Source organism: Neovison vison, chromosome X, assembly GCF_020171115.1.
Source record: "Neovison vison isolate M4711 chromosome X, ASM_NN_V1, whole genome shotgun sequence".
Taxonomy (NCBI): domain Eukaryota; kingdom Metazoa; phylum Chordata; class Mammalia; order Carnivora; family Mustelidae; genus Neogale; species Neogale vison.
Window position 1 is genome coordinate 45,331,795 of NC_058105.1, and position 13,232 is coordinate 45,345,026.

The 13,232-nt window shown below is 40.2% G+C and overlaps 1 long non-coding RNA gene across 1 annotated transcript; it reads left to right on the plus strand.

Annotated features, from left to right (window-relative positions):
- Nucleotides 1-7,610: 7,610 nt before the first annotated feature.
- LOC122897415 lies at nucleotides 7,611-9,403 on the plus strand. The gene is made up of 3 exons (XR_006382527.1): nucleotides 7,611-7,658; nucleotides 7,782-7,933; nucleotides 9,233-9,403. It is a non-coding gene; the product is annotated as an uncharacterized LOC122897415 (long non-coding RNA).
- Nucleotides 9,404-13,232: the final 3,829 nt, after the last annotated feature.

Below are 13,232 nucleotides of genomic sequence, written 5' to 3' on the forward strand. Positions count from 1 at the left end.
CCACTTACTGATTTTTGCTTTCATTGCTTTCGTGTCTTTGTGTCCTATGCAAGAACATTGCCAAGGAGCTTTCTTTCTTTCCTTTTATTTTTTTTTTAAGATTTTATTCATTTACTTGACAGAGAGAGCCAGAGAGCACAAACAGGCAGAGAAGCAGATGGAGAGGGAGAAGCAGACTTCCTACTGAGCAGGGAGCCCAATTCGGGGCTCAATCCCATGGAATCATGACCTGAGCAGAAGGCAGTCACTTAACCAACTGAGCTACCCAGGCACCCCCAAGGAGACTTCCCCTTATGTTTTCTTCTAAGAGTTTTATGGTTCCACGACTTACATTTAAAGCTTTGATCCATTTTGAGTAAAGTTTTGTGAGTGGTGTAAGATAGGGGTCCAATTTCATTCTTTTGCTTCTGAATGTCCAGGTTTCCCAGCACCCACCCTTGCTTGCTTGCTTGTTTTTTTTTATTATTATTATTGTGTTATGTTAGTCACCATAAAATACATCATTAGTTTTTGATGTAGTGTTCCATGACTCATTGTTTTGCATATAACACTCAGTGCCCCATGAAATTTGTGCCCTCTTTAATACCCATCACCAGGTTCACCCATCCCCCAACCCTCTCCCTTCTAAAACCCTCAGTTTGTTTCCTGGAGTCCATAGTCTCTCATGGTTCATCTCCCACTCCAATTTCCCCCCACTTCATTTTTTTTCCTTCCCTCTCCTAACGTCCTCCATGTTATTCCTTATGTTCCACAAATAAGTGAAACCGTATGATGATTGTCTTTCTCTCTTTGAATTATTTAACTCAGCATAGTCTCCTCCAGTCCCATCCAAGTTGATGCAAAAGTTGGGTATTCATCCTTTTTGATGGCTGAGTAATATTCCATTGTGTATATGGACCATTCTTCTTTATTCATTTGTTTGTTGAAGGGCGTTTAGGCTCTTTCCACAGTTTGGCTATTTTGGACTTTGCTGCTATGAAGATTGGGGTGCACATGGCCCTTCTTTTCACTACATCTGTATCGTTGAGGTAAATACCCAGTTGTGCAATTGCTGGGTTATAGGGTAGCTCTATTTTTAATTTTTTGAGGAACCTCCACACTGTTTTCCAAAATGGCTGCACCAACTTACATTTCCACCAACATTGTAACAGGGTCCCCCTTTCTCCACAACTTCTGCAACATTTGTTGTTTCTTGCCTTGTCTGCTTTTGCAATTCTAACTGGTGTAAAGTGGTATCTCAGTGTGGTTTTGATTTGAATTTCCCTGATGGTTAATGATGATGAACACTTTTTCATATGTCTGTTAGCCATTTGTATGTCTTCTTTGGAGAAGTGCCTGTTCACGTCTTCTGCTCAATTTTTGGCGTGATTATCTGTTTGTTGGGTGTTGAGTTTGAGAAGTTCTTTATAGAGCTTGGAAATCAGCCCTTTGCAGTGTCACTTGCAAATATCTTCTTCCAGTCTGCAGGTTGCCTCTTTGTTTTGTTGACTGTTTTCTTTGCTGTGCAGAAGCTTTTTAACTTGACGAAGTCCCAGAAATTAATTTTTGCTTCTATTTCCCTTATCTTCAGAGAGGTGTCTTGAAAGAAGTTGCTGTGGCCGATGTCAAAGAGGCTCCTGCCTATGTTCTCCTCTAGGATTTTGATGGATTCCTGTCTTACACTGAGGTCAGTCATCCATTTAGAATTATCTTTGTGTATGGTGTAAGTGAATGATCCAGTTTCGTTTGTCTGTATATAGCTGTCCAATTTTCCCAGCACCACTTATGGAAGAGACTGTGTTTTTTCCATTGGATATTTTTTTGTGCTTTGTCAAAGATTGTTTGAACATAGAGTTGAGGGGTCCATATCTGGGCTCTCCATTCTGTTCCATTGGTCTATGTGTCTGTTTTTGTGCCAGTACCATGCTGTCTTGGTGATCACAGCTACATAATATAGCCTGAAATCAGACAACGTGTTACCCCTAGCTTTGTTTTTCTTTTTCAATGTTTCCTTAGCATTTGGGGTCTTTTCTGTTTCCATACAAATTTTAGGATTGTTTGTCCCAACATTCAGAAAAATGCTGTTGGTATTTTGCCAGCACCGGTTTTTTGAACCAACTGTCCTTTCCTCGTTGAATATTCTTAGCTCTCTTATTAAGTATTAGTTGACTGGTTATGTGTGGGTTGATTTCTGGGCTCTCTGTTCTGTTCCACCGGTCCATGTGTAGGTTTTCATGCCAGTACCATACTGTTTGATTATGATGGCTTTGTAATATAGTTGAAAATCAGGAGGTGTGATGCCTCCAGCTTTGTTCTTCTTTCTCAAATTGCTTTGGCTATTCTGAGTCTTTTGTGGTTCCATATGAATTTAAGTGTTTCTTTTTCATTCTGTTTGTGCAAAAGTGGCACTGGTATTTTGATAGGGATCACACTGAATCTATAGATTATATGGGGGTAGTGTGGATATTTTAACAATATTAATTCTTTCCATCCATGAACATGGAGTATCATTCCATTTATTTGTGTCTTCTTCTCATCAATTCAGCATATAGATATGTCACCTTCTTGGTTAAATTGATTCATAAGTATTTTATTATTTTTGATGCTAGTGTAAATGTGATTATTTTATTCGTATCTTATTTTCAGTGGTCTACTGTTAGTACACAGATATGTAACTAATTTCGGTATGTTGAATGTGCATCCTGCAACTTTACTGTATTGACTGTGCTCTGGTTGGTTCTTTTTTAAAATCTCACTTTATTATTATCATGGTCACAGGGTGACTTAGTCTGACGTTGGTGTTCAGTGTGATGGCTGATGATCAACAGGAGAGCAATATGACCCAGCTGCGAGTGTCAGGTGATTTCGTGATGGAGAATGGTTGGGTAGACACCAAGAAAAATTTGAGAGACTGTGCACATTCTCAAGGAGAGAGACAGAGTTTGCTCGTGTGGACAAAGCCAGGTGTAGATGGAACCACTGCAGACAACCAGACCAGTTATACAGAGGAAAAGGTCTCTACATTAATTTTTTTTCTCTCACCTAAGTGCCTGGTGAGCAAACTTGGGTACCACTATGCTAGAAGGTAATGGAAACGGGGCTCAAATCCAGATCTGCTTCCCTCCTGTTCACAGGTCTACAACCAGTGAGATTTGGCACTATCCTGTCTTAAAGATGAAGCCAGTATGGGGGGGGGGGCGGAGACCAAACAAACTGAATTTGTCCTGGGGTCCATTTTTCACATAAGGAAGTGAAGCAACAGGCAGATCCTAGGCTGTGGCAGCCAGTTAAGGGTGAGGACCAGGTTGAAATAAGTGAGGTGTGGCTGTTTATGCTCGCACAAGGCACGATCACATCTCCCTGGGATTTCTACAGGGGAAAGCTTGTCATGTTTGAGGTTTTCAACCATTTTCTTCCCATGTTCACTTTAGTGCTGAATCTACTGTGTAATGTTTACATTGCACTTTCACGAGTAGAAAGTCAGTTTTCCTTCCGTTGTGGACATTCACCTCTGCACTTTAAGCAAACACCCTGCTCATGCCTTCTGCCAAATAGCTTCTTTTCCCAGCTCCTGAAAATGGGTCGTTTTGATGGGAGGTCAAGGGTTGCTTTGTATCCAGCCATATTTGTTTTGAGAAAGTAACGAATGGTCCTTCAACTGGGTTTTGGTGCACTGCCAAATTAGTCAGGTTCAAGGGTTTTGTTCAAAGTGCCCATGAATATGTATGAAGGCATCTTCATCTAAACCTCAAATTCTGTAGTTTGTGTTACCTATCAGCAAACATGTTGTAATGCAGATTTTAATTGTAACGCTTAAAAATGAAACTCTTTAATTTTGAGAAGACAAATCCTTTTTGAGCAACACATATTCCCCCAGGGCTTGCCAATGACATTCCTACAATTGTTCATTCGCTTTCATGGAGAAAGGATACATAACTTTCCTTCTCTGTTAAAAGCAATAACTGCGTAACTGATGTCAGAGTGATAAATAGTAGAAATAGAAACAAAAACTTGTCTCCAATAGTCACAATAAATTGAAGCTAGAATTTTAAATAGTTTTCAGGTGTCAGGAAGGGAACCCCAAAAGTTTACTATGTTTGTGAGTGTTCTGTGGCTTTGCTAGTTATTTGCATTTCTCCCCACATTCTTGAGTGTATTTTCCACACTGTCTAAACTGAGTGTGACTTCCCATTATGTTCATAAACAAAGCTTACAAAAGTATATCCAATAATTAATGCAAGACCAGGTGAAGCAGTAGGAAGAGTAAAGGCTTTGGCTTCAGAAGATGTGGGTTCCATTCTGGGCTCAGCCAATGAATAGGAGCATGACATGTGACAGTGTGGGACATTAAGGCCCCAAGCACCAACTTCCCTGTTGAGGGAGTGAGGATTCTCTTCTTCATGGGGTCCTTGCCAGAATTTATTGAAATCACAAGGCAGCACAGGTCACACAGGTGCTTTAGCCGCAGCCATGCCTGGAATCTGAGGCTCAGTTTCCTCATCTGTAAAGAAGGAATGACCATGTGAACTTTGTGGTTACATCAAAGGGATTAACTGTTATTATGTAGATTAAAATAGAAGTCAGTGTCATATTACATACATAATTACTGAGAATATAAGGAAAGATGAGATCTCCTTGGGGGCTAATGGAAATTTTTGTTTCCTTCTTTAGTGTTTTTTTAAATGATTTTTGAAATTTATTTAAATATTCTGAAATATATTTAAGAACATCTCACAAAGCAAATTATTTAAAAACTTCCAAACTTGTTGACAAGGATGTGGAGAAAAAGGTGCACTGTTGGTGGGAATGCAAATTGGTATAGACACTGTGGAAAACTGTATGGAGCTTCCTCAGAAAATTAAAAATAGAATTACCAGGTGATACAGTAATTCCACTACTGAGTATATAGCCAAAGAAAATGAAGACACTGATTTGAAAAGCTACATGCACCCCTATGTTTGTTGCAGCATTTTTCACAGTAGCCAAGATATGGAAGTAACCCAAATATCCATCCATAGGTGAATGTGATGAAGTTTTAGAATATAAGTGAGGTCCAGAGCTGATGACTAAGAAAGAATTCTTAAGACATCTCTGGTGCAAAAAGGTGATTTAAATAAAGAATGGGAACAGGACCTGTGGGCAGAAAGAGCTGCTGCTCTGTGATCCCGAGGAGTGACTGATTATATACTCAGGACTTGGGGAGGTGAGGACAAAGCGGGTGTTCAGAAGGGCTGTCCTATGGTAAAGAAGACTCTCAGGATAATGGAGGCCTGGTTATTGTCAAGACAAGCTGCTTTGTTTTTGTTTTTGTTTTTGTTTTCTCTAATGAGGTACCAACATGAAGACAGTTGGGAGTATTTTGGTGGAATGCCCCACTCTTCCTGTCACACGTCCCTGTCCACAAACTTTAGGTTTAGAGGAAATTCAACTTTATTTATATTTCCTTCCACCTTAGCCTCCCTCCATTTTATGGAGGGGAGGATGATGTTAGGGTTTCAGGAACTGAATTATGGGCCTCTGGGAGTTAGGTTATGATAAGAAAGCTTCTTCCTTGTAAATCACTAGGACATTTGTAAATTAAGTGAGACTCAGGTCTTGCAGTATTGCCATCTCTACAAGATAGCTATTTGTTTTTCCCTTAGGGCAGCCAGGAGCACCTGAGGAAAGTCGCATATATCCCATGGGAGGTGGTTTGTGGGATGTCAGCTTCTACTTTGCCCTCAGCTTGCCTTCTGTTCCCTCATTTCTATAAAGGAGATATGATATATCTATCTATCTATCTATCTATCTATCTATCAATCGATCTATATCTAGATAGATCTATCTAGATATCTATCTAGATAGATATCTAGGTAGATAGGTAGATATCTATCTATCTAGATATCTAGATGCAGATCGATAGATAGATATTATATATTTATATAGATAGATAGATATATCTAGATACAGATTGATAGATAGATATTATATATACACGTACACATACATATGGTGTACATCTATCTACCTATCTATCTATAGTCGAGTATATATGGTATATATACCATGGTGTGTGTGTGTGTGTGTGTGTGTGTGTGTGAGTGATGGAATATCACTCAGCCATAAAAAAGAATGAGATTTTGCCATTTGCAACAACATGGGTGGACCTGGAATTTACAATGCAAAGTGAAATAAATCAGTCAGAAAAAGACAAATAATATATTATTTCACTAAAGTTGGAATTTAGGAAACAAAACATATGACTAGAGGGGGAAAACGACGAGAGAAGAAGAAAGAAAGAAAGAAAGAAAGAAAGAAGGAAGGGAAGAAAGAAAGAAAAGAAAAGAAAGACAAAACAGACTCTTAAAGAGAACAAATTGGTGGTTACCAGAGAGGAGGTGGGTGGAGTGATGGGTGAAATCGATAAAGGGCATTAAGAGTTCACTTACTGTGAGGAGTACTGAGTAATGTACAAAATTATGGAAATCACTATATTGTACACATGAATCTAATATAATGCTGTATGTTAATTATGCTTCAGAGTGAAGAAAATATCACCACCTCCACGAACAACTTTCTAACTCACAATTCTACCTCTAGAAGTTTCACTTGTTCCCTGCCATGAAAAACCACATCTCCTAAAACTCACAGACTGTCATTACAGTACTTTCATTGGATCTTTTTAGAGAACAAAGCATCAGTCTGCAGCCTCGACAGCTTCTCTGAGGTACATGCCCTCATTGTTGTCTGTGGAACAACCATTCAATTTCTGAACGGACCTGTGTCCTGAACATCCCCCTCTATGCTGAGTGAAATAGATCAGGAGAGAGAGTCAATTATCATATGGTTTCACTTATTTGTGGAGCATAACAAATAGCATGGAGGACATGGGGAGTTAGAGAGGAGAGGGAGTTGGGGGAAATTGGAGGGGGGGTGAACCATGAGAGACTATGGACTCTGAAAAACAATCTGAGCGGTTTAAAGTGGTGGGGGGGGAGGTTGGGGTAACAGGTCGTGGGTATTATAGAGGGCACGGATTGCATGGAGCACTGGGTGTGGTGCAAAAATAATGAATACTGTTATGCTGAAAAAAAAAAGCAGACGTTTAAACTACTGAGTCACCCCCCCCAAAAAAAAATAAAAGTAGGAGAGACAAATCCGTGGCAAATCTTCAGGTAAAAAATATTTGAAAAGCTTCAGAATCTTTAGCCCACCCTGTGGAGCCACAGCCCAGGAGAACATTTTGAGCTCACAGTCTTTTGTCCCATTTCACATGAAATGTGTACCTGGAGATGGTAAAAGTGATGGCGTGACTAGATGCCTCAAGGTAATTAAACCAGTAGGGTGTGTCTGAGACTTCTCACAGGAAGTGAATGTTTAAACTGAGACTGGAGGCTAAGGAGGCATTAGCCAGCAGAATAGGAGAGGGTGGGGACTAACCAGATACAACAGGAAGGAAATACCTTATAACCTGCCTCATCCCTTGGGAAAACCAATATGGAAATTCCTTACACAGCAGTTTGGCATGCTGAGAAAAACTTTCTAATACTTAACAAGACAATTGTAGAAATTTCCTGAACCCTTTCTGCCCTCTCTGCTCCCACCTCAGGCTTATAATCTCCACCAGCTCTCTAAAAGTTGTGTGATGTTATTACTATGATTTCTCTCTGTGAAACCACAAAGAAGAAGAAAATCATTAGGTAAAGAAGTTTGAGCATGATTTTGATTTATATGCCCTTTCATCACTCACAGTGCAAAATGTAGCTTTTAATTGATTCTTCTCTCCATTTCCCAAATAATGTTTTTCACTGGAGAAAATTCAGGAATTGGAGGTCCGTGTCATCTGATGAACATATCTAGAATGGCAGCTTAGCCATCATTTACCAGGGAACCTTGGAAGGAGGAAGGAGGAAGGGAGCAAGATCCCAATCAGAGGGAAACTTCTGGAGATTTTGTGTCAAAGGAAGCATTAAGGGTGAGTCAGAGCCCATGCACATTAAATTCAGTAGCAAGAACTTTTCTTCAGCCCTTCCCTCCCAACTATAACAGGAACCGATATATATACATACATGTACGTATGTAACAACTGTAACAGGAAACCTATAGGCGTGTGATTAAGAGACAGAAATAATGTGAAAAAACTATATGGATCTGGATACATACAATTAAGCCACACACACATATACAATTTTTGTAGGGAAATTTCCAACCGGGTATATACTACCATGCTATAAAATCTTATGTCGGTTTTCTTTTGGATTTCAGATTAATGTGTTTATTTCAAAATCAAATGCAATGTAGGAATGTGTATTTATTGAAAAATATTTTTGTATGAATTTTTTATCTTCACCGCAAGACTTATTTCCTTGATAATTTCATTTATATTCCCCAGATATACTTCCCTGTGCACAGTAATATATAGGTACATTTACATGAACATAAGTATTCTTCAAAATTTTACCCACAATCTGTATATGCAATTCTCCATGTTATATACACACACACATATGGAAATATATGCACACACAAACATACATACATGCATGTGTAATTGTTTTGTACATGTTTAATCTTATAAATTTGTAATGTATCGCTCTTATTTGAATTATTTCAGTGGACTTCAAATGATAATCTTTCCTTAATCAGATTTATATATATAATAGGATATTAAACATTTGCCTCTAAAACACATTCCATGCATTTTCCCAATAATTTGCGTTCTTTATATGTGACATTTCTGTTTGGGATAGAGAAGGTTGTGTTTTTTTTCCCTTTAGCTTCCTTTTAGTTTGTCCAATTAAGTTTGTAACAGAGTTAAAAGTTTTTCTTGGGTCACATATCTGGTTTTGAATGCCCCAGGTGTTCATGTCATGCTGACAGGGTACTCAAACAACCTTTTCCCCAATGCCTCTGTCTTAAAGATGATGGTGGAGATGAAATCCCATTCCCCAGGCCTGGAGGCCTGGATAGGGGGCCACAAGGATACCACTATCCTGGGGGTGGTGTGTGGGTCTCAACCAGAAGCAGAGGAAAAGCAACCTCCATGGAGGGAAGAAAATGATCATTTACAGGATTATTTTAAGCCAGAGGCACTTTACATGTTATCTCCAATAACCTTATTCAGTTATTTTCCCCATTTATTTACACACGTAAAATTAGGTGTGAAGCTTTTTTCCATTGTGCCCTGAAGCCTTCGATGCTTTGAATGATGAATTCTCATTGGGCTAGTATTTGATGCAACCCTAAGTGTTTCTTGTTTTGTTTTATGTTGTAGCTGTATTGTTTTTAAATGAAGAAAACCCATGAAAATTAAAGCAATTTCTGTGCTATCAAAAGAAAAAAAAAGTTTGAAAAGATGGGAGTACATTTTTGAAAACAATATTACAGAATTCGTGCTACTGGGCTAGAAAATGGAGGACTTTTGTTTATCAGTGGAGAAAGGGACGAACAATAACAAATAATTTACATAAAAAGCAAAATGCTTCTCCAGTACACATCTGGAAAGATGCCATACCGCATTAACTGAAGAAATGGCAACCTGGAGATGTTGTAATAAGTAAGTGAAAAAATCAATTTGTAGAAAATTACTTATGTGATTGCAAATTTTTAAAAGTGTGTATCTATAATCACATAACTACACAAATATTTTAAGGTAGGAGTACATGTTACATAAAGGGAAACTCCTCTGGAAAACGTGTACCAATCTATTTACATTGGATTTCTTGTATATTTGTGAGTTGGGGTGAGGGGATCATACAGATGGAAGGTGCAGAATGATTTCATTTTCTAAGTATACATTTTAATGTTTAGCATTTTGCAATTAGGCAAATTTGTTGAGAGAAACACTTGAAAACATCTAATAGCCAATTCACAAGAAAAGTTCACATATACTTACCATGTTATGAAAATGTTCACATGATGCTGTTTAATTAGCAAATATAAACTTCAGCTTTAGATTTAACAGTTTGTGTGTGTGTGTGTGTGTGTGTGCGCGCGCGCGCACGTGTTTCTGTCTTACACTTCCTTTGCCCCCAAATGTCAGAGTTTTCTCCACCTCTCTAAGGGACTGAATTTTCTCTCTCAGGGCATGGAGATCCAGGAAGGGATTGTGGGCAAAGAGTAGAAAATTCCAAAGAGTAGTGGAAAATTCCAGAGTGTTCTCACTAATGCACTGGAACCCAGGTGCCTCCCTCCTTCTTTATGCTTTGCAAAGCCTTCTGGTCTGAGACTTTCAGAACTATAGTTGTCTCTGACCACAAGGGGCATCTACCTATACTGACTATATTTTTTGGTAAAGGAAAAGGCATGATTTGTTTCATTCTACTCTCATTACGGTGACTCACCAAACTCTGCTATTTCCTTTTTAGTTTCCAGGTCTGGTGTGTGTGTGTGTGTGTGTGTGTGTGTGTGTGTGTGTGTGTGTGTTGTTTTTGGTTTTCTTTTTGTCTTTTTGGTGGGGGAGGGTAAGTTTGTTTGTTTGTTATTATGCCTCCGGAATGAGCTGGAGATTGTTATGCCCCCCTCCCAAAATGGGTCCGTGATTAAAGGAGCGAGACTGATATAAAGCGAAGGTCAAGCAAAGCTTGACTTACTTCTGTAAATTCTTACTTACCTTCCACGCCAAGCATCAAGAATCAAACTGACCAGCCAGGGCCACGCCTCTTACAGAGGGCGACCTTTCTCTGTTTCACAGACTAGCTTTTAAGGTCAAAGGCCATGCAGCCGGGCCTGGCCACGCACAGGTGGCCAATGAGATTGTAATACACACGGGAAACTCCACAGTCATGTTAGGTCACACATAAGTGACCAATTGAATTACAATTTACCCTATAGTAGACATTTGATCTAGCCTATCACCCTCGTTAGAATTGGCACCCAAAAGGCTCCCAAAGGGTGGGCCCATACCCCTTGGTAGCTAGGGAGACAGTATGCAACCCCCCACTGATCAGATGTCTCCACCTGGCCTGACCCACCCTTGTATCTGGGCTTTGTTACCTGGGGCTGGTTTCCAACTTGTTTTTAAGTCAGTCCCCTGGGGGGAAGGGGAGCAGGGACAGTTTAAGGGTTAAACAACAAGGTTGCTGTTTAACCTTAATGGAAGCCTCTGGTGAAATGGGTCCTTACAGAGATAATGCCAGTCATGTGATTATTTTCAGAACATTCTGTTATTTTGCTCTAACTTAAAAAAAAAAAATCCCACATATTGCAGTAAGAATTTAGTTAGGCTACATATGCATGGGCATGTCACTGCCATTCCATGGAGCTCAGCTGTTGTCTCTGTTTCTCCAGGTAACATCTGAATAACTCCAAACAAGCTCTGGCACCTCATTAAGCCACAGCAAACTTGCAAAGCTGATATCAGAGTCCCTTCGTGAGGAATCCATGACAGAACAGATGCAATGTAGCAAATCCAGAGCCTGCCCTATAGCTGGCACTCAGAGTTCTCTGGGTTGGCTGAATGAGGGAACAAGATGTGTTGCAGTGGATACAGAGCCTGGCATACGGAGTTCCCTGTTTGTAGCTGCAGATACCTGGGTCCCACCCCTCTTGATTCTAGTTGGCCTTTTCTGCAGGGCTGATTCAGTTGGAAGCAGTTCACTGGTAGGCTGGTAACAAATTCAGGGGACAGTAATTATATGAAGTAAAGCCTCCTCTGGCAGCCAAATGCTCTCTTCTCCATGCCTCTAAGGAAGGGACTTCCTGTAAGGACTCCTTCTTGTTTGTGTGACGCTGACAAAGTGGTTTGTGGCCTGCTCTCACCTTCCTCAGCAGCCGTCACTGATCATCTCCAAACATCCAGCTCCAGACCCCACGGATTCTCTTCACAAGCAACCTGGGAGGATATTGGTGACGGGCCACTGCCTTCAGTCCACACCATGGGTGAGTTGGTCAGCATGAGGCCTTGGTCTCAGGTCCCCAGAGGGTATGAGGGGTTCTGGGTCCCTTCCTCCATCCACCGGACACCCAGCCAACCCCCATTAAAAGGAAGTGTGGAGAGGGGCCAGGCTACCTGTTCTCCACTCTCGAGGAAATAGGCTGTTGGGTCCTGACATTCCCATCCTGGTTCCACATGGAAAACCTCCTCTTCTGTGGAAGTGGTCATGGCTGATGTGAATTCCTCCCCCCCCCAACACACACTGGTTGAGGGGATAGACCTGACTTATGTGATCTTCACAGGTCCAGAGTTTGGAGAGTGGGGAGGGTCTTCTAGGTTGGCTGAGTGGGAGGCAAAGGGGAAGGGGGGTGGCGGTGGTGGTGGTGAAAATTAACATTCTTTGGATACACACTAGAGGTTGGGGAGGGGCAGAGAACCCACCATTACCCCTGACTCTTACATCAACTATTCATCAACTACTACCTCCATAGACATTTCTTGAGGTTTGCCTTATAGCCCAGCATATAACCAGTTCTGGAATGTTCCATGTGTAGTGGTTATGTGCACTGTTGCATGCCAACTAAGCAAATTTATTAATTTACTTAACTCTCATTTTAAAATCTCCACCTAGTGGAATTTATATCTGCCATTTTATGTCACTCAAGGAGGTGTTTTCCCCCTGTAATCGTGAATTTATCCGTTTCTCCTTTTACGGTCATGTTTGCTGTGCATGTTTTGGCTCTGTGTTAAGACACACACACAAGTTTAGAATTCTGTATTAGTGGCTACTTTTTGCATTGAAGCTTTCATCACAACAAAATCTCCCTCTTTTCTCTAGTAATGTTTTTTTTTTCCTTGAAAGAGTAACTTTCTCTTTAGTAATATGGGTATACGAGCTTTCAGTAGGTTAGTGGGTAAATGGTATACATTTTGCCAAGTTTTATTTTTATTTTCAAATTTTCTAAATCCTTAAATTTTGCATGTGTCTCCTTATGGAGCATTTTATGGAATGTTTTCTTTCTAATCTTTCTAATCTTCTAATACCTATCTTTCTATTTGGAATATCCAGTCTGAAACTTTTAATGTAAATATAGATATAACTTGGTTTCTGTATACCATATTAACTGCACACTTATTTCTGCCTGTGGTAAGGCCCTTTTCCTCTCCTGTCCTTGAAATGATTTAATAATTTCTTTTAGAGGGAGATAGGGGTGGGGAGGGGCAGGGGGAGAGGGAGAGAGAGAATGGCTTGATCTCACAACCCTGAGATCATGACCAAAGCTGAAATAAAGAGTCAAACCCTTGGGGCACCTGGGTGGCAACTCTTGGATTTGTCTCAGGTCATGATCTTTAGGTCATGACCTCAGGATTGTGTGACGGAGCTCTGAGTTGGGCTTCT